Source organism: Pieris rapae, chromosome 15 (assembly GCF_905147795.1).
Source record: "Pieris rapae chromosome 15, ilPieRapa1.1, whole genome shotgun sequence".
Lineage (NCBI taxonomy): Eukaryota > Metazoa > Arthropoda > Insecta > Lepidoptera > Pieridae > Pieris > Pieris rapae.
This window is the reverse complement of record NC_059523.1, coordinates 5861065-5884168: the sequence shown is the minus strand read 5'-3', so window position 1 is coordinate 5884168 and position 23104 is coordinate 5861065.

The window sequence follows — 23104 nt, the reverse complement described above, 5'->3', positions numbered from 1 at the left end:
TGGTAAGTTAAAATTGTCATAAAGACCTGTGTGCTTTGTATTATGAAATCTTCGCGAACTTCGTTTCGCCTTAATGTTTTTACTTAGCCTACCTTTTTAGTAGCTATTTAAAACATATGGACCATTTTGTTATGATATCCTGCAGAGACTGTGACCGTGATGTTTTCTCGGAAATAAACCTATGTACTAAATTATTAAATTACATAGCTAAAATAAAAAAAAATCACACTGTATTCCGTTACTTATTCGTGTAGCGAAGAAAGCGCCGGCTAAAATCCTTAATTAGCACTACACTTGAACACTACGGCCCAAGAGTAATTATTAAACAATATTTTATATTTTTAATTTTTTCTGTCTATGAAAACTTTTCAAGACAGAGTTCAAGGAATACATAAAAAAGAGTTTGCGCTTAACAACATATTTTTTGAGTAATTTATATTTATACAAATTCCCATTTCCCATTCTACAAACACATTATAAATTTCACACTTAAAACCAATTTTTTATATTATATAATAGGCGAACGAATAAAGGTTTTAAAAATATAGATCAAAGAACTAAACTGGGGATCAGCCACCTTTTAAAGGACGTTAACTCATCGCTTGTGCTATTAGCTGTATAAGTGAATAGCTTCGCACTGATTTACTTTTATTGTTTAAATATTCCAAATTGATTTATTTAGATAAGTTATAATACCAAATTATGAAAAATGTAGCCTGGCTTATACCTACTGTCATTTCTATTTTAACATGAAAAAGTACTTATTGCGACATAGCTATAATAACTTTAGTATCGCATACCTCCAGATATTTAATGTCTTTAAAAAAGTGTAGAACTACTCTTTGCTCTATGGTCGATAGTTTCAAATACGTAATAGGGATTTTTGTTAGTATTTTTCTAATCCTTGTGTTATATTTTCGAAATTTTTTACTAATCCTTATTTTTTTATGCTATTCTCCATTAATCTATGGTATAATTGATTCAAATCAGTCCAGTAATGTTAACGTAACTTCTAACCACTGATATTTTAGGCTATCTCTTGTTTTTAAATAGATATGCTAATTCAGAGATGTTATTATATTCAATGAAATTGATAACTTAAGACAATAGCATGCAGAAGCCGTCCGATAGCTTCACAGATCGAATTCGTCTGCAAAGTTGGTGAATGTTTGTTTTAGAACAAGCGAGTTAGGTCCGATGGTGCCGCCGAATTATCAAATAAGTTTAAACTGATATTATAAGCATCAACAATGCCTCAAACATTAATTTAAATAAATTATAGTTATTTTCTTTTATAGTGCATGAAATTTCGACCGTTCACTGAAAATTTTGTTATATGAATGAACGCAAAGAAATATGTTTCGCCTTTTTTATATAAGCTCCATAAATACATAATTTTTTTTCTAAAGTCTTTGCGGAGTGAGAGCGGTTAGACAATCCTTCACGATAGGTTTAATTATTGTGATTGAAATGATTGTTACACATTAATATTTGGCACCGAATTAAAAAACCTAATATGATTTTTAACTTTAATAATATAATTTTCTATGAGACCAAATTCGAATTACTTGATATTATTTAGGGTTTATGAGTTATGGGCTATGCAGACCTAAACAAGAATTACACGTCAAATTATAAACCTTCCTTTTTTTATGAAAAAAAATGGGTATCACTTTATTCATAATAATGACATAAATGGATATTATTTGTACAGCCAATTTTTAATTAAGAATTAGGTTCCAAAAAAAGTATTGCGCGCATCAGTGATTCTAAATACAAAATCGCAACTTCACATAAGTACATCCCGACTAGGGATTTCAAATTGCCGTCAGATGCAGGTGATTACTAGATCGCGTAATTAGAAAGTGACGTGTCAGTTAATAAGGGAGCCAAGTTTGACACTCTGTTGGTGGCGGATTCATTATGTGCTTGTCTCGTAACTGGATGTTTGTTGGTTGGTAATATTGAAAAAGTTTCATTTTAAATGTAATAAAGTTGTCAATATTCTCGCTATATTTTTATAAATCGGACACATTTATTTCATGACGTTTATTGGAATAAAAACCATTTTATAATATATAACGATTATAAAGTTAATTTAATTAAAGCTTTGGGGCGTGATTAGGGTATTTATTAACTTTTAATCGAACAGTTTTGGCCTAGCGGCTTCAGCGTGCGACTCTCATACCTGAAGTCGTTGGTTCGATTCTCGACTGTGCATTAATGGACTTTCTTTCTATGTGTATATTTAACATTTGCTCGAACGGTGAAGGAAAACATCGTGGGGAAACCGACATGTCTTAGACCCAAAAGTCAACGACCTGTGTCAGTGTATCTGATCACCTACTTGCCTATTAGATATAAAAAAATATCATGAAACAAGAAATCTGAGGCTAAAGAGGTTGTAGCGTCACTGATTATTTTTTTATGAAATTTTAATAGTTACTATTCATGTACCATGGTTTCTTAAGTATAGGATGGTAATTAGCAATGGGACTATACATTGTTAGGCTTGGTGAAATCTTATTGAAAGCTAACCGTTTAATTTTATCCCTACAGAAATAATAGCTGGGACGTATTGACAAAGGTACTTGTGATCTTATTAAAACCGCAGCTGGACTGAAGTGAAGCCTCTAATTAACTTTGGTTCTTGACTTGTAACTCAAGCAGCTGTTACTACCTACGCAGTTATGTGATCCTAATACTTTTTAGTTATAGAGTTAAAATATAAGATCAATACATATTATACATATATTATTGATTAACATATAATAAATATTATATTATATGTTTATCAATGTATACAATATATATATTATTATATTTTTATCAATTTATACTATTTATATAGTACAATATTGTAAAAAAATAAGGTTATACGTAGGTTAGACATTGCTATGGTGTTCGTTATTTAAAATATTCAATTAAAATCAATTCCCTTATTTAAATTGGTGTCTAGGTTTCCCTGACAATGAAAAACTCATTAAAAATTTGGGAGACGCAATTTTATAGTCTGGACATTCACACAAAAAACTCTCGGTGAAATATTAAAGCCAAATGAATGAAAATATAGCTCTCGCATTCAAAGCATGAATACTCAATGGTATGAAAACGATTTTGTCTTTTAAAATGTAAAGTAAATTTGTCATTCGATTATTCTTTGTTAGTGAGAACAATTAAAAGGTTTGAAACTGAATAATTGATGTAAGCGATGATCAAAGTCTGGCATTCAAAATTCCGCCTAAAATATTTTTGCGAATACATCATTAAACTAACGATATAGGTAAATTTTTAATATTTTAAATATTAAGGTGAAGCATGATAGTTAACATTTCCAAATTTATTTTATAACACTTATAGTACGTTCGTAGCTCGTAGGCACTTGAGATTCGTAGCGCGCCCGGTCAACTGGGGTCTGGAGCCCTCGCTAAGCCCAAATTATACGTTCGAAACTGTTGCGAGCAAATTGTCTCCACTGTGCTAGGCCGGCCGCTTCATTTTGAGATGTCTGCGAAATGTACAGGCGGCAAAAAAGAGTTTTTATACTTTTGCTTTTATTTAAACGAAACTTGTTATCGGGTTTATAAAAATATTTTATATTTTATAAAATAGATTATAAGAAAATATTCAAAAGCTAAGTTAAGGTTTAATATGATATCACCAATGTGATAACATTTTCAGTTATATATACTAAAGAAAGTTAACGTTTATGACAAGTCTAACAAGACGCCCTTGAGAGCATACCGACGGTACTTGGCCACTCCAAAAGTTAATAATTCGAACCCCGTTACCGCAGCACTTGTCTGATTCTCCATTCATATTCATATTTATTTCGCTTTACCTACTCGCTGCGGGTCGTTTCTCAAATTCAAATTTAAATCCATAATTTTAACAAGATTTATAAGGATTCAATAAGCTTTTGGAAATACATTTAAGGATACACTTCTACGTTTTGGATGGGTCGTTAAAACAATCTCAATCAGTTCCTAATTTGTTTATAATTATTAATTAAAACAAAAATGACTTTTATAAGGAAATCAAAACGTTAATAAGAATGGCAAACAAACAATTACAAAATTTAAATTTAAAATATCTTGTGATTAGTTTAAGCCACATGCCTAATACATCTGCATTTTCATAATTGTTTCTATTGAATGTTATCATAATTTTGGAATAATATTCAACAGTGTGTAGTGGGCTTATGTTGAAATCAAATAAAGTCAGCGACGCGGAAACCTATCTACATTATATTTAACGTGAGTTTGAATAAATATAAAGTATTATTACTCGAGAATCTCATATTAATGCAAATGAAGGTGAAACGAATACATTGTTTTAGCCTTCTGTTTGCGATCTTATAACGGAGTTGGTATTGAAATTTGTCTTTTGTAATCATAACCTTGTTTGTGGTACAAATTTATGCAAATCTTGTTTATGTGTATAAGATATAGATATTATTGTATATGAGAGCTTTTGCAGCTCGATATTTTAGTCATATAACTTTTGTAATGTTTAAATTTTTTATTGACAAGTGCATCTTAGGTACTTCTAATTCCATTAATCGCCGAGATGAAATATAAGCATATTATCAAACTTTAAATATCTAAGGTACTTAATAAATTATTTAAAACTAAATAATTTTATAAAAAACGAAGGTGCTTTCGCTTGCCTGAAGTGATTTACTTTGAATAAGAAAACCAAGTTCATTTTAATTTATTCAATTTTACATTATACTTTAGTTATAAGATTGTAATTGATACTAGATTTAGTCAAACATTAAAAGTTTCTAACCTCTTTCTATCAAGATCCTTTCATGAATCTAATTAAATACAGCCTGCATGTCATTCTACGCTATTGCGCCTTTTAAGCTTTATCTTTAAGGTCCTTTGAAAATACAGATACCGCAAGTCAGAACGCAATCGCCATTGAGTTAATTAATAATTCTAGACTGGTCTCAGTACATAAAGACTGCGGTTGGAGACACACTCCTACCCTATTAGCACCCCGTTTTAATACAGCCCACATTGACTGTGAAACACTTCGTACATATTAATTTTGAACTTCTAGACTTACCATTGTTCTAACAAATAATTCCGACGTTGCATTAATGACGGTCATATTTCAACGCTACGACGTAGCTACAATGCTACGGAGCTACGAATCTTAAGCTTATAGTTTGTAGACCCCTTTAATTAGTTATACTTAGTTTAGCCGTAATTTTGAAATAATTAGTAATAGTCCTGGGCTTTTCAGTGCTTATCGCAGGTTAACTGGTGTAATTAAAATCTTAATAGACTAATTATTACAAATAAACTGAGTTTTGTGAAAAATATTACGTTAACAAAAATCACTACATTATCTAATATATAAAATTCTCGTGTCGCGGTTTTTGTGGTTAAACTCCTCTGAAACAGCTTTCCCGATTCTCATTAAATTTTGTGTGCATATTTGGTAGGTCTGAGAATCGGACAACATCTATTTTTCATCCCCCTAAATGTTAAGGGTAATCCACCCCTAAATTTTTTTTTCAATTTTAATGTATTTTTTTTTTATGTTACAGCATTAGTAAATACATATAACCCTGAATTTTCAACTCTTTATAATCAACCCCTATTTTTTATTTCATTATTAAAAACTTGTTTATACATAGAAAAATTCACAGAACAACCTTAAAAGATTTCATTCCGGAAAATCGAACAGTCTCTGGGATAGCATAGCAAAATGTTCCATGTTGGTATGTACTGAACAGGCAGGCTCAGTAAAATTTCATTAAGGAGAAACGAAGTTCGCGGGGGCAGCTGGTTTTACTATATTCACTTCACCAAAAATGGATTTGGTGATATGAATGTGACATTTAACTGACAATACAAATTGATTCAATATATGTCATTAATTATTAATATTTAATAATTTTACTTTGTCCGAAAAGAAATAGTTTAGAGCGCATTCTATCCATGACTAACATAACTTCTGTTAAAAAAAATTAAGTGAAAAGTAGATTAATATATATATTTAACCCATAGATAAACGATAAAGAATTCTATTCTAAAGTACATTGATATACTAAATATATCACTAACTGAACTACTAAAATAACTAGAATAGTTACTAAAAAGCTTTACTTTAAAAGTAAACTTATGATAAAGTAAATAAGGGCACGACTAAATATCGAATTTCCTCGGTCTAGGTAATTTCATATTCAGCCGCCGTGGCTATAACGCTAGCTTAAATTCCAACGTCATAATAACATAACCATAAATATTACAGTGTGGTTTCATTAAAGTTTTACCAAGCAAAATGTCTGGGGTCTGCGTTTCCGACACAAAGGACAGCTATTCAAATTATTCTGTATTATTTAGCTATAACACGAAAATTATCGCTCTTATTTAAACTATGTTTCAAGAAAATTATGTTTATAACAATTATCTATTTTAATGTTATAAAAATAATTATTTATTTATTATTATATTTTTAAGTTTTTTTTATTTTGGTCAATCTACAATACAATATACACACAGATACAATTCTTCACAAAAGCTGATGCTCTCAAAGGCTGATGTAACATGTGTTCATCATAAATAGAGAGTAACACCACAATGTGGTACCAAACATAACATAGTTATATCTTACATAGTAAGGTTTCGACAATACAAAAAAACGGTGGGTTGCCAGGGTGGCAAAACATAAGGGTCATTTAGTTATTCAATTATCGGTCTAAGAGGTGTTTATGCCCTGTGCAAGCTTTATTTACTGGATAACTTACAACGCATGTATAGTGATTTTTATTAGTAAAACATTTAATATGAATTATTAACAACCTTATACTCGCCACACCAGCGACGTATATTGCCACTGCATTGATTCTAAAGTGTTAAAATGCGTCTCAGTAAACACGGTGTAGAAGCACCGTTGCACATAAAGAACGTTGTATGATTTTTACTCATTTGTATGTATAAATAATTTATGTAATTTTTAAATTTAAGTATTCGTCACTCATTCGCTCATAAGATAAAATCCGTGCACGACTATGCTGTAACTTTATTTGCCATAAATTTATTGAAAAGCTTATTTTTTATTTAATGCATATCTATCTTCAAATTGAAAATAATAATGTAAAATAAGGTTTCCACACGATTTGAGACGCCACAGATTGTGTTGTAATTTTTCCATACAAATGAATCCAGTACGTTGCTTGAATATCTGAGTGAAATATGTTTGAAGCCGATCGCATAAAGAATGAAATCTGATCGAAACTCCATCAGGATTCAATATAGTTACGTGAAAATTCTTTACAGAGTATCGGGTTCATTCTATAGTTGGAAAATACGTGCTAGTATGGGGTGCTTTTGTTGGAAAGATGAGGGAAATATATTACATGTTGATCCACTACTTCTAAAATTTGATTACCATGGTAAGAACAGTTTCAGGGATCGTAATTAATAATTAAAATTTTACAATTGACATTCTGATTTTTTTGATAAATGCGTATAATATGTAGAATTTACAATAATACATTTTGTATTTATAATTAAAGTAATATGGTTAAAAAATATTTGTTTCTTTTGTAAATGATTTTTTCTGTTTTCGCCTATTCAAAGTTATTTTGGATTCGCATAACTTTTGATTCTTGTATGAATTTTTTTGTGTTGACCACTGAGGTCAGATCAGTTACCTTAATATAGTCAGTATAATAGACTGTTACATAGTTTCCAATAGATTCATATAAGTGATATTAAGTAGAATAGCAAGGCACAGGTCTATATGGCATTTGACGGAAACTGCCGTTCGTGCGCCACAACTTTACGATCCGCTGAAAATTCAATCCAACTTCCTATAAAAATATTTAAAAAGCGCATCGAAAATAAACTGGCTGTTTGAATTAAATAAATTGCCTATGATAATTCTTAATATGCACAAGCTTTTTTACATTACCCTAATCAAAAATGAATTAACATTCCAAAAGATCGCCTAAGAAGTCAGCATCTCTTTCAATTAATTGATTCTCTTTCAATAATAGTAACATAGGTGAGAATTATTTACAAGGTCAGGATATAAATTGACTTCTTGAATATGCGATATTTTTTGGTGCAAATAAAAACATTGAAACAGCGGGGAACCAAACGCGCAACCTCAAGGTTGAGATTGACATGTGTAGCTTAACGCCCAAACCCAATAAACTATCTCAATCCATTTTAACCATCTGAGATAGACATCTGAAACCAAATGTTGTAAAAGTGTACCAGTAACCAATCCATCATAATAGCCATTCTAATAGCCATCTGTCGATGCAAGCTATTCATTTTAGGTCGGATCGGCCTTTGTATGAAAATGACAGTTCGTCTGTGCCAATATGCTATCTTAAATTTTTTACAGTTTATTTGCTATAATTGGTTTACATTGATAAAAGAATAAGACTATCCGTCGCAAATGGATTGACCTAGGGTTTCGTTATTGGGAGGCAGATAGGAGACTGTCACAATCTGACAATCCATAATCTCTGATAGTTTTCTATCTGAGATTGTGGATACATATTGGGTTCGGGCGTAAATTGACTTCCTATTTTGAAGATAGAAAATTTTTAAGTCTTAGTTCTTGTATTTTAGCCAAATTTCTTTCCTATTATGTTTCCGCGGCAATTATCACTTTGTTAAAACTGGAATCAATAAATTGCATGTTAAATTCGTAACTAGTGATTTATCACAGTCAGCTTGATACGTACGTAATTAGATTTCACACTTGAGGCTCGTAAAATTTATCGCCCTTTCAGTTTTCACTGACGCGAAATTACCGTTTTTATTACGACCAATTCAATATAAATCCTTTTACGTAATTTACACAGAATTCCGAGAAACTATAATATATCAGATTTCTATTATATTTAACTTTAACTCAAGTTGCTTTTGAAAAATGGAGATAATCAGAATCATATCTGTTTATATTCCTGATATGTGTGTGTGTGTAATGAGGGTGTATCAATTTTTTTTGGATACTATCTACTAATGATCCAATATCCCAAGATTTAGATTTAAATCAGATATATTAAAACTTAGAGAATAGTCTTAGTTTAAATATTTTTTTTAGTTCATTATATTTTTCAAATTACTATTTAAAATATAATTACGATATTTTTCGCAACTGAAACCAGCTACTGAATGAAGCATTTCCAAACTAATTCGACTTGGGGTCCTTCAAGAAAATAGCGTACCAATTCTGAAAAGGCCGGCAACGCACTCGCAAGTATTCTGGCACCCAGAGCGTCCATGGGCATGTATCACTTAAACCGTTTGCATATTATAATCCGTTGGCCCGCTGATCTATTAAAAAATTCTTAAATTTTATTTGTTAACTTAAACTACCAAAATCTAAAGAGTAGGTAAGGAGTTTTGTTTGTTAAATATAAGAATCGTATATACAACAAACCGAGATCTGTAATGAATACACTGGGGAATAATAAGCCAACAAAAGAAAATCGTTATTTGTTTTTCCTTTCTTCCCGTCATTATTCTGCGGATTGGTATTCTTTTTATTCTATCCGTGTTGTAATTAAAGATAAATATATAAAACGCTCCACTAGACAGTCTCGCTTTTGTCTACTTAAATGGACTCAATGTTGATAAATTGTCATCCATTGTTTTCTTAATCTGCGACGTCGGAGAGAAATAAATCATTTATGAGTGCCAACGTCTAGGATAAAGTTGAAATATGAAATAACGTTTATTTTGTTTTATTGAAATTTTCCGATCCATCCTCGGTTGCGTATAAATAAATATTGATAAATTAGATATAATAATAAAGTGCAATCATGTACGGCATACGGGTTTCTATAGTCATTCTCTCGCTGCACTCATATTTTAATTTTATGAAGTGAAATATTCAATTAAATAATAAACGCGTGACTAAGGTAAGTAGGTCATATGTAATAAAACATTTTATAACCTTCACAACATTTCAGTATAATTACAACGAAAGACATCTTGTATTTACATGGCCTTACATTCTGAACATTAAATTATTTTACTTTATTTTTCCAATAACTAAAAGGTGTCGAAGTTCATAAATAAGTATTTTTAACGTTACCAAAAATATGAGTAAAAAATCGCTAATATTACAGGCAATAGTTTTATTTCTAATGGTGGACATATATTCGGTGTATAAGAAAACGCAAAAAGATATTAGCAAGAGTTACTTAGCTTTAAAAATAATATATTATGACCAACGGATATTCTAAGCTATAAAACAAAGATGACAGACCTGCCAACTGAGACGAATGGCCGGGAAAAACTTTACAAGATACATTCTTATTCGTAGATGAGAACAAACAGGTGCAGTCTGGTTACTATCCGTAACAACTTTGAAAGAAACTTCTCAAGAGATCCTTCTAAATCAATTACTTTGTTTACAGTGAACGGTTTTAGTAAGCTTAGTTAGGTGTATCGTGAAGAAAACACAATAATAAAAACTTTTTAAAGTAAAAACTGGAAATATTTTAATAATCTCTGGTGCGTTAAATTTATCTTCACTTTGAATAGCAGAATAACTAAAATATTGTGAGAAATTGCGTTGATAAATAGAAAAGGATCTAGATATGACATGGAATTTCAATTGACAACAAATGTTTCAATTGTGTTACTCACTGCTAACCATAGTTTTTGGTGTATATCACTGTAAATGAATAGCTTATAAATATTTATTTATTGAAATGTTCTTTCATTCTCATTTTTACTTGACATTATAGATATATATCTTATCTGGAAGAGACCGCTTTGTGAAGTACGAGCACCTATATAATTTGTTTTGGTTTTTATAACCGGTGTTCTTCATTATCATTGTCTTTATTAGGTTATCGTCAATTTAGGTTGTATTCAAACAACAGTAATAATATTTTCAAATTGAGTACGATTTACCCATGAAAAAGGGAAATACGTGTGATGAATACGATAGACAAATGGAGATGCTGGACACATAGGGTGCGAGAATAAAATTTTCACGTACAAAACATGTAATATTATTTTGTACTATCATAATATTTGTTGGGGTTGAGTCTAGACTTACCAATAGCGCTTAAATATCTGCAATAATATTCGCATCTTAACATTTTACTACACAAATATATTCAGAAGTGCTGTTAAAGAAGGAACAGCATGTATTTCAATCAGAATTCATACAATTTTTAACGATTCACTAACACACTTAATTGGGTCTAACTCAGGTTCTAATTGCTGCCACCAGTAACCCTCCTTATCTACCTACTACCTTGTAGTAACAGCTATTGTACATACTAATCAAAAATGTTAGCAATTAAAATAAAAATTAGGTCCAGTTAAATAGGTCTCTGAATTTCTAAAATATATAAATAATTTACGACTAAGAATGACACAGTGGTATGTATGTATGGTATTATGAATTATGAAATCGTACGAGTCCTGGCGATACACAAATGATTCCTTATTCAATACTTAGTTTACCTACAATCTATGCGTACGACGATGACGTACATGCTCTGAAGCCGCTAACGAACTTATTCCGGCCTCTAAGGATATATAAAACTTCACGTGATCAAAACGATGTCTTAGACTTTACTCTAATCATTTACCTATATATAATACCTGTGTATGTATTAACTGAATGTCTCAAAATATTGTTACTTTTAAAACCTTTTACATACTTGCAATTTAAAGTAAAAATAGAGTTTCCATGCAGTTAACATTTAAGTTTGCGATATGCAAATCGAGCGTGCTTGAAATTTGATTTGCAAATACAGAACTTTTATCTGTACGCTTCAAAAAAGCGTTTTTAAATGTTTCTCTGATCACTAAGAGAAAACATAAGCCGTCTAGACTATTTCACAATGTGATTAGTGAAAGTAACGATTACTTTAAAACAAGTAATAACTTTCGTTAGCAGAGATTTTAAATTATGTATTCGCTACAAAATTAAAACTAGCTATCAAGCAATTGATAGTTATTTAAAGCTTAAATTTTGTTGTAGTAATCTTTTTATATTTAAAAATAATCAATTTTAATTATTAAGTATTTTTATTTAAGAACTGATTTTCTGACGTGACTTACAATCAAACAAACAAAATATCTTTTTTCATATAGGTAAACAAGTACACTTATGAACGTCAAAAAAATTTAATTAATTCTAAATTTACATTTACGAACAGTTGGCGTAGAGCGGGCGGGCAACAGTAGCAAAGTCACATATGATATATATCCTAAATTTTTAATATTGCTTCATTAGATCAATTTTATAGGTATATAGTTAGCAAAAAAGCTGAAATTGTATTATTTAGCGGGAAATCAAACACTTGACTGCCGGTTAACACACGATTAACGCTACACGCAAAACAAACATTTCATTGTTGAAATTATCAGTATTTTTATTTAACTTTTTAAAGTGAAACTTTTATTACATCGTCTCAAACCTTTTCTTCTGTGTGTTGCATGTCGCGTGACGGTCAACCGCCGGCGTAGGGATAAAGTGAAGCGCTCTCATAGCTGCCAAGGCCAATATGACGGCGCCTACAGTTCGCAGCATCAGACCGTGTAGTGTTTAGACTATTTTTAATATTTATAATCTAAATAATTGTTATTTTATATGTGTATATAATCTGAATAATTGTTAAGTATTATGTATCGTACACTCTTTTGCCACAGTTCAATAAAAATATCAGTTGGAATCTTAGTCTACTTTTATTATTTTCCATTGTCATTCCAATTTTCCAAGTAAAACATTAAGTTTGATAAAGCAATTTTTATACCCTTAATGGAATATTATTCATAGAATATTTAGTTAAATGTCTATAATGTGAAAAAAAGTTTCACTTTTACCGTGGTTTCATAAAACCACACAATCCTTTTTTTGTTTGATTCTGTTTGTTTTCTTAGAAATGATTGAAAAGGAAATGACAATAATAAAATAACTACAGATACGAAACACGTATTCAGGGTGATAAAAGTAATCCCAAGTCTATTAAAACATTACGGAACAAAATAAGTCTGAAAATAAATTTCATGGTGCACTCGTGCATTTTGCGGGCTTCGTCCGAAAGTCCTTTGTGATGTACACGAAGGCTTTGTGCTGTTCACGGAACATTTACCACATGAAATAAGAATTCGATTACGCCTCTAGAAATGTATGAAGTGATCGGGATATAAATAACTGGTGGTTCGACCGTAAAGCGAAGCTGTTTCGATGAGTTCAAAGTGAGTTAGATTGCAACTTTGATTTCAATACTTCTATTACTATTTTAACTGTTAAACACTGTAAAGAACTGTTCTGTACTGTGGGGAAACATTGAGTTTTAATTGATGTTTTTGTCAATCTCACTTTTTTATGGGACAGCAAACGGGCAGGAGGCTCACCTGATGTTAAGTGATACCGCCGCCCATGGACACTCTCGATGCTAGAGGGCTCGCGAGTGCGTTGCCGGCCTTTTAAGAATTTAGTTTATAACTTTAATGTTTATTTATAACATAATCTTCTATGTTTACAGCTCCTATGAGTTTTTTAAATTAAATATGTAATTATATTTATTGTCCTGAGAATGTTAAACAATAAATATAAGAGGCAACGCTGCGTTTTATATATTTTTGCGCATTTTACCTTAAATTATTTTTAATTTATTTTAACAACTTGATGTGGCCAGTATGTCGCTAGTAATTTGAAATCCGCGTTGTATTTTTCTTTCCTCTGTCACCGCGTTATTTACGAGGGGACCGCCTGTTTTAATGCCTTTTCATTAACAATTTTAAGGTTCACTTTATTGAAGTCGTAAATAACTCGTACAATCGTCCAAGTGAAGCAATCCTGTAATTTGAAAAAAGCTAAATTACCTTCACTTTGGGCCAATGTTAAATGGTAATATCAAACAGTTTTTTTAATTATATCTAAGATCTCGTATCACAATCCCTTATCGACTTGCATGGAGCAGATATCTAATTAATGGATTATTTGTTCTATCATAGACGTAATTAACACTAACTAAGCCATGCTGGTGACCAAAGAAAAAAAATTTTTTTTTTTATATATATATGACGAGAGAAAAAACATTAAAATAACAACAACAGCTTATCTTTTTCAGTACTCGTACAAAGCTTAAAACGCAGCTATTTAAAATCTTCAATACAACATGTCGATGTTAAATTATTAATTAGCCTGCCATACAGTGAGGGGATTTATTGGATCGCGAGGGAATGGAAAAAATAAATCAAGTAATGAAATCAGCGCCACCCCGCGGTCGCTACTCGAAAACAAACGATTTCCATTCGAATTCGTGGACCATGCGTGAAATAGTCATTAAAAAATGTGGCTTACAACTCTTTTTGCAATGGATAAAGATTTAATACTGTCAAATTATAGTATTTTGACATTAGCATTGCACGTATAATAATCAATACATAGTTATTGATTATTATACGTGCAATGCTTTTTCTGAATTTGATATTCTTAAGTGGCATTAATATGTGACACTTTTTTATATTTTGAGCATTTTGAAAATATTTAAGTTATTGAGTGTATATTTGGTTTTTATAATATAGATTATAAAATAGTAGATTTAATACAATAAAAAATGTATTAAACCGACTATTTGCAGTACATACTTATAAGATACGTAAAAATACAAAAGAATTCAATAAAACTAGTTATGTTAGTATCATGGCTAAACATTTTTTAAATATTTTCGGTTGTGTAGTATTGTTCTATCACAGTTTTCATAAATGTTCGTAATCATATTTTTATCAATAAAAACTTCCTATAATATTAAAACAAATAAAAAATATTGAGTCGCTTACTTAATTGCAACTAAATCTGGTGATATCAATTGATATTAATAAAAAATCAAAAATAAAATAATCATACCAAAGGTTCTTGGAAACCCAACAATTATACAGAAATACTATACAATTGCAAAAATCCATTTATTTAAACACAAGTTTTTAATGTTTTAATTTATATTTATAAATGTAACTAGACTAACTTAAAATAACAAAACTTCGTTTAACAAATAACACTGCAACGAAGAAACTGTAATTGCTGTTTTTTATACACTCGTAACTTTCTAACCGCTAATAAATATCGAAGTTTGAAAACCTAAGCGAAGCCTCCAAAGTTCGAACTAGCCAGACTTGAGAACAACCTCCCACTGGAAGATTTAAAACGAAAGTTTTAAACTTGACTTTTATTAGTGTCTCGTATACACAGTATTTAACTTTTGACCCCAAGATTAAAGAATTATAACTATTATAAATATAATATAATAGTTAATATAATAATAATATTCTTAATAGTTATATAATATATAAGCTAGTACTGTTAGAATAATCTGATAAAGCTAAAATATAGTACATTTATATAGTTCAATAACTTTGTATATTATCATTAGTCATTCTGTTTTATTGATTTCAAACCTAACTCATAGTTACTTAAAATATATTTGAATAAATGTTACCTTTAGAGACTATTTATCAATATAATAAAGCTTTGTTAGTATTTTGATCGATAAAGAAATAGAATTTAATATACTAATATTTAACATACCTAAGACAAAATTTAGCATGTTTTTAAAATATCTTACTCATGATGGGTCTTAGATAAGAATTTCTGAGAATTTTATGCTTTTATTTACACGATATAATTGTTTGCCGATACCCAAAATTATCGATTGTTAGTTCACGTATATCTGGTATGCAACCTTGACCTTGTCTATAAATTTATGAAGGGTAAAATAATTACTAGTGTTTAATATCAACTATTGTTTGTGATTTATAATTCATTTAATAATTACTAAACAGTTTTATCAGAGCTTACCACGAATAAAACATAAAAGTGACCCATATTAACATCAAATACGACATGACTGTGAATCTATAATTTAGCCCTCCCCATCGCCCTATAGTCCTATAAATGCTATACTGTGACCTTGGGGAGGCAGCCCTCGTATTGCGCAGCATGGCAACGTTAGTACATGGACCCCCTGGCCCAGTCTAAACTGCAGATAAGCATACCTATAGGGTTCCTACATTGAATTGCGAAGTTAGGTCCTTCGATTACGCAATAATTTATTTGGATTTTTATAATATGTTTGTTTCCTTGTTATAGAAACACCGTCTTAGTTCGGTCAAAGTATGATGTTATATAGCCTATAGACTTGTAAAATAAACTATTCAATATAAGAAATAAGAACTAGTTCTTCCTATTAAAGGATAACAAGAATCTAAGTGCGGAAATTGGGTCCAAAATCCTAGGATGGTCATTGGATTTAACAACACTAACTGTGTTGACCATCCTAGGTACTTCAGCTTTATATCTTTAGTATAGATTATTTTCTTAATGCACACGAAAAATGTTATGCGCATTGCTAACATTTTCGTTTTATTTTTGGTCAATAGTTATATTTGTTAGAAATACTAATAACGGCTACATTAAGTTTCGTGTTTAATGTTCTGTTCTGTTCTTTTGTGTGTGTTACAACGTAGCAATGTTTACCACATTCATTGCCCTTTACCGAAGCATATAAGACTAATTTTTATATTGTCATACGTGGCATAGGATATTTCCTTAAAAATGGCATATCCATTGGAAAGTTTGAAACTCTTAGTATGAAGGTGGCACTGCGCCACACCCCGCCTGGCAACTGCGTAGCGTCAGTCCCCTGTCCCGCTCGATACAATCACACTGATGAATATTTTCAACACTGCCTATGTTGTATAGACTGTCCACTCAGTTAAAGATATGTTTCACAAGAACCCTTACTGGTGATTTAATAGCGCTATTTAGGTAATTAAATGAGCTGAGGGCTTGAATTTCTCCATAAAATAGATGTTCAATAGCTAGCTAGTATTTTTTTAAATCCCATTTTAAATCCGTCCGTTAAAACGTAATTACAGATTTTGTATGTAACGTAATAATCAATCTCCATATTATGTAAACGTGATAAAGTTGATAGTTTAAATTTAAAGAATGTTTGGCAATAAATATTAATAAAAGAAAACTACTATACTATTTATAAATAAACTTATTCCAACCACTCAACTATACGTAATATTTATATGTTTTAGTGGTAGTGTAAAACCCATCCTTTTCCCCACTGCACAAATGAACCGGAAGCCGCCTGTTTGTAATCCGTGCCTATTAACTCTAGGTCTATGTCTTCTAAAGATCAACAGTGACACAGTGAACTGATGCGAGGCGACACGCTTACCTCCACTGCACTCTACCCTCATATTTTTGTGCACACTCTCCCTCTGACATACTTGATATTTCCCCCTATAATTACTTCCCCTTCTGCCTCTCCCCTCGCCGCTTTCAAATCAGACCTAGGTCCGACCTAGGTATAGCTACATCTAGATACTCAACAGGATTTGCGAGGGGAATTCTAAAAGGGCTCAGCGTCAGTGTGATATAAAGTATTTTAGTTATACATCGCTTTTGCGCAGGGGAGAATGCGGTATATTTGTTTGTGTTGTGCTTAAAGAGAAATATTTACATAGAACGTGACCTTTGTGATAAAAAGTTTTGTTCGACGTCTACTTATAGAAAACCTCATACTTTTAAAAAGGGAACTAGCTATTATTTCGCTAGACGTGCAGTAACGTTATATAATTATGACTTTTTATTATGTATAAACTGTTTTTCAATGTAAGTTACTTGATACTTGGTTGTAGAGGAGTAGTTTGCAAGTGAATTGAAAGTTTATTTCTTTTAGCCTGTTTTAAATGTACTAAGTAGGTTGTATATCATAAATAGCAAGGACTAATTTTTACGCCAATTTTTGAAAATCATACCGTTGGTCACAATTATTGTTTATAGTTAACTCGAATAAATATGCCAAATTCTTGGTTTGTAGATAGACATTGATTATATTGACTCGAATCAAAATTTATTCATTCTATATTCAAAGTATAAACATTGTTTTATTTAGTCGTTAAATTTCCACGAGTTTTCATTTTGCATCGTTATACCGTATTCCGAGAATGTCATCACAGGTTTGCAAGTTTAATGAATACTCCATTCATCCAAATAAATTGGAAGTCACCAAAAAGAGTGTCCATTAAAAGGAATCGAACCATCCTCAAATTAACTTGGGCAAAAGTTTACCCTCAAAATAATTAAGGATTCACCGCAATTATCACCACAAAATCAAACTTTCCTTTGATCTATAAAAAAACACGCATTTTCAACTTTAACCCAGTAATATTACAGTTCAGTTTGCGTGACCATTAATTAAACTAAACAATTTAGTATGGAATATTTTAATGCGCCAAAAGTTTCTGCCTTTTTGTCAAATCACCAAATGGGGTCTTGGTAATAATTATTTAGCGATTGTATAAGATGCAACTTTTCCGTAATTGCTAGTCTCTTAAAGTATCATTTAGATGAATAATGCGACGAATTCAATAGAATTCGAGTCACCGCTTTTTGGAGAGTGGGCAAAATTATCGAGGAAGGGAAAATGAATTTTATTTTTTTTTTTTTTTCGGAGGTCTGTCGTTATGAAGTTATTTCGCGTGGAAAATTCCTTTAGGGCATTATAATTTGCAACTGAAATTTTTCTATGCTGACCCGGCGTAGGCAAAACGTGAAATAAAACATTTCTGTTTTCATTAATAACATATTGAAAGGAATGCACGTTGTCGGAAAAAATTTAAAGTCGTATATATTCAATAAAATTGCAATCATAATAATAATTTTTATTTTCTCACAAAACTTCATACATGATAAGTGACAACTATTTAATAATGTATGTAAATAACTGTCATTCTTATTTGAGGGAAAATTAATTATTGGCATAACAGTGACGACTTTCTTTCAGGTATTGTGTTGCTTGATTCATTTTACGCAGTTATAATCGCATAAAGCGATTGCTTGCTTTCCAAACATTATTTATAGCTTTGAGACTTTGTTTTTGGAGTAAATACATGAATACTTTCATGTATTTGCACAATATTAATCACATTTTAATAAAAAAGACATATGTGTATAAATTTCTTTGTGACAGTGCTGGCCTAGTAACGACGCGATCGAATCTCAGCCCTAAGCATGTCTAGTCACCCACTGGCTGTGAACAAATGGATCTTTTATTGTTTTCGCAGTTAATTTTTTCGTAGTATTACAACAACTAAGCAAAAGCAAAAGCAAAAGCAAAATTGAATTCCTTAATCTGACAATACTGGACTGATGAGGTGAATCACAATAGAGTATTTAAGTAATAATTGTTGTTAAATACAATTATGTTTCATTCTTAATCTTTCATGTAGCTAAAGCTTCACAAATAAATACACATACTAAGATTCTCCGCTTACACTCATAAAACATAATTTCTATAATTTTTACAGATACTGTTTATAAAAATATAATTTTTTATAGTCTGTAAATATTAGAGATATTGCTATTTTCGTTACCATTGGAACTGTTGTATATGTAGCCATGTAGACATTCTTTCCTTATATCGACGATACAAAAATGACAGAACCATCGCTACATCAAAACCTCTTATTAAAATTCATCAATCATCGTGTATTGTTATGAAAGGATTTATAGGAGCCATGAAATAAGGCTGTCATCTTTCGATCTCTGTCAGATCAATCAAAGATCGACTTGGTGAGCGTGACGTCATCTTACGAAGAACCAACGATGGGTATAATAGCTATTTACCTTACCCATGTTCGGATTATCTCTACTTTCGTCTGATTTTGATACTTTTCTGATTTGAAAAGATTAGCTGGGGTCCGGAGTATTAACTCAAGTGGCTATTTATTTCGTTCCAAATGTTTTTTACTTTGTCCTTTAATGTAATTGGGTAGTTGATGGGTTTTTTAAGATAACTAGATTGATTCTGTTTAGAACGCTGCGGACGTTATTATTCAACAAAAGGTGATTTAAAATTTTATTATAAATTACCATACACACTTATTTCATGTCTAACGATATTTGAAACGAGATGTCTTTAAATTCAAAAAAATACATATTATATCAGTTAGCTATTCTAACGTTAAGTTGTTAAGTAAGAGTCGTACAGAAGTTTTCTCACGATTTTTTAACTTCACCGTTCAAAGTGTAAATCAATAAAAATAAAAGTACATTTATTCCAACTACATCACCTAATACATAAAAATATATCTAATAACTAACCTTAAAATTTAATTAAAAATAAATCTAGGTGTACAGATGTGTTGTAAAAGCAAGCCCTTATAGATGAAAACTGCACGCTTTGACTACTAATTTATTATCTTTATAGGTACGTAAATGCATGTCAAAATCTCAACCCTAATGTGGGATTCACGTAAAAAAAGTTTTCAATACTTTCCACTGATAAAGCATTTCAACCCTACAGAATTTAGTTTAATTTCTCTTTTGTTCTTTAAGTATCATAAAAAACGTATTCAGATAATTTATTATGCAGCACTTTAAACCCGGTACATGCAAATGCCCTCATTAAAAATTCAAGTAAATATCGCACCCATCGAGATTAAACTGTAATTCAGGACCCATACAAAACATCGTTGTAAACTTATCAAGAACGCGGCTAATGTTCCACTGGGTCCTCCTTTAATGGTCACTCGTAAATTGGACGAAAATAATTAAAATCGCGCGTCCTCACCAAAACACGCCCATTAGATCGAGTGCATAAAAGGGTTCTAAATGTAGTAGCGGTATTCAAAGGTTTGGTATTGAATGGTCCGGACTTTATTTCCCTGCAAGCATTCGATAAATTTTCCCTACTGGTCAATTCTGAAGTCACTATTAAACTCCAACAAGAGGGATTGGTATAAAAAATGATTTATTATCTTTAATAATACAGTAATTTAAATGTTTTTTTTTTATGTTACAGGAGGGAAACGGGCAGGAAGCTCACCTGATGCTAAGTTATACCTGCGCCCATGGACACTCGCACTGCCAGAGGGCTCGCAAGCGCGCCGCCGGCCTTTTAAAAATTAGTACGCTCTTTTCTTGAAATACTCTAAGATGAATTGGTTCGGAAATACTTCAGTGGGTAGCTGGTTCCACATAGTGGTGGTGTGCAAAAATTGACTTCAGAACTAAGCGATTGTGGAACGACGGACATAAAGGTGATACGGATGGTATTTTGTATTATGCCTTGACGTCCGATGATGAAACTCAGCTGCAGGTATTACTCAGAACAACTCCTCTAAACACTCTTCATGGTAAATGCGGTTGAAGATACATAGAGAACCTTTCAAAAAGCTTCGTAGTTATGTAAGATGCAGTTCTCGGAATCTGAAACAAATATCAAGAGAAATAGCTCTTATTTGAAGAAAATATTTTTAAAATCGATTCAGTGCTTAGAACACGCTTAGAAATTTCCCAATTTTAGCTGTATATTAATAAATTAAAATACTCATATTTTAAATTGGATATATGTGTATGCTACAAACTCAAAAACTAATGAAATTATTTCACCATTAGATTGCTACAAAATCTTTGAATAATAATAATTTATTTGCAAGAATATGGTACAAAAGTTTTATGGTGGTACAATCTAAATTTCGTATTTTCTGCCACATATTAAAGTAAAATTGATCGAATTTCTAATTTTATAGTCAATTCAAATATTATTTTATCATTACATCATCACATTATTAAAATCTATTTTTACGTTTTTAATTTTAATGTTTGACGCATATCAATCATTAATAGAATATATTTTTCAAAAAGCTGTAAATTAAATAAAAGTCTAGTAGGATGTTTCTTCGAATGTTTTTGGTAAATTATTATAAACCTTGATTGCCATATCTATAAATATTATATTTCATATGAATATAATATTTTATAATGAATAAATATGAACAGCTGAGACTGTAAAATATAAATTCATATATCTTGTCAAGAGACGGTTTGACCTTTCTAAATTGCATGATATTGTTAAATAAACAAAAGAGTGAAGTGTGCAAAAGCGACTTTGAAGACTCGTTAGTGATATTGATATTAGAAATGAAATATTTACACAGAAAAGTATACTCGAAATTTATTTCTCACAATAGAAGCCGGACTGCTAATTTTCACTTTCATTTTTACCGTTGCGCACTAATTCAATAAAGCACATAAATTTTGCACAGCACTTTTCTGTATGGAGGCGGGAAATTAATTTGTTTTTCTTACAATGTCTAGACAATCGAGTATAATTCAAGTTTCACTTAGTTTTGGAGACGTTAATGGCCCAAAACTTGTATTACAATGCGTAAATCATTAGTAAGGTGACCTAATAATAATTTGAATATCTTTATCAGCAGAACAGTTGACAAAACCTGTATGACAACACTTTGTAAAGTGGTAGCGTTAATATAGGTTTTTTACCTGTAGAAACTTATTTATTTATCTATCCTTATTTCCTATTTGTACAGTAACTTAATACTAATATATTAGAAACTAAACTAAAAACTTAAAACCTAAACTTATTTATCGCTCTCTCTCTTTAATCGACAGCTCATGTCTAAGCGTCGTGGTCAGCAAAAAAAGCCTCTAGAGCGGACTATCTGCTTCCACCGGTTTCTGTCCAGCGCTTCCCTTATGTGAGCGAACAATTTTGAAGACGAAGAGTATTTCACTTCATCGCTCCATCTGGTTGGTGAACGGCCACGTGATCTTTTGCCTTCTGTGTTACCAACCACGATCAGTTTCTCCAAGTTCTAATCGCCTTTGCGCATTGTATGGCCGAAATACGATACGATTCGCTGTAGGCATAATATGGTAGACAAGCGTGTTCGTATGCGAGTTGGGTTATGATTAATGTATTGGTGCGCTTCGCTGTCCACAGTACTCTGAGCATTCGCCGCCAGCATGAGATCTCAAAGGCCAAAAACCTATTTATAACTAATTATAAATTATGTGATTCTTGTGTATTTACCCTATGTGCAACTAAATGTATCCACATAATATTAAACACGCGCAAGCCACGCGTAAACTGTGCTTCTCTGAGTAAATTCGTACACGCTCGAGGCACTGCCAGCGATTGCGACCGCTTACCACGCCGCCGTGACTTATTATTTTACCTCTAAAGACCTTGAAAAAATATAATGTGATAGTAATAACGACTTACCACTAACTTGGTTGACTTACTTTGCTATTCATATAAGCGCTA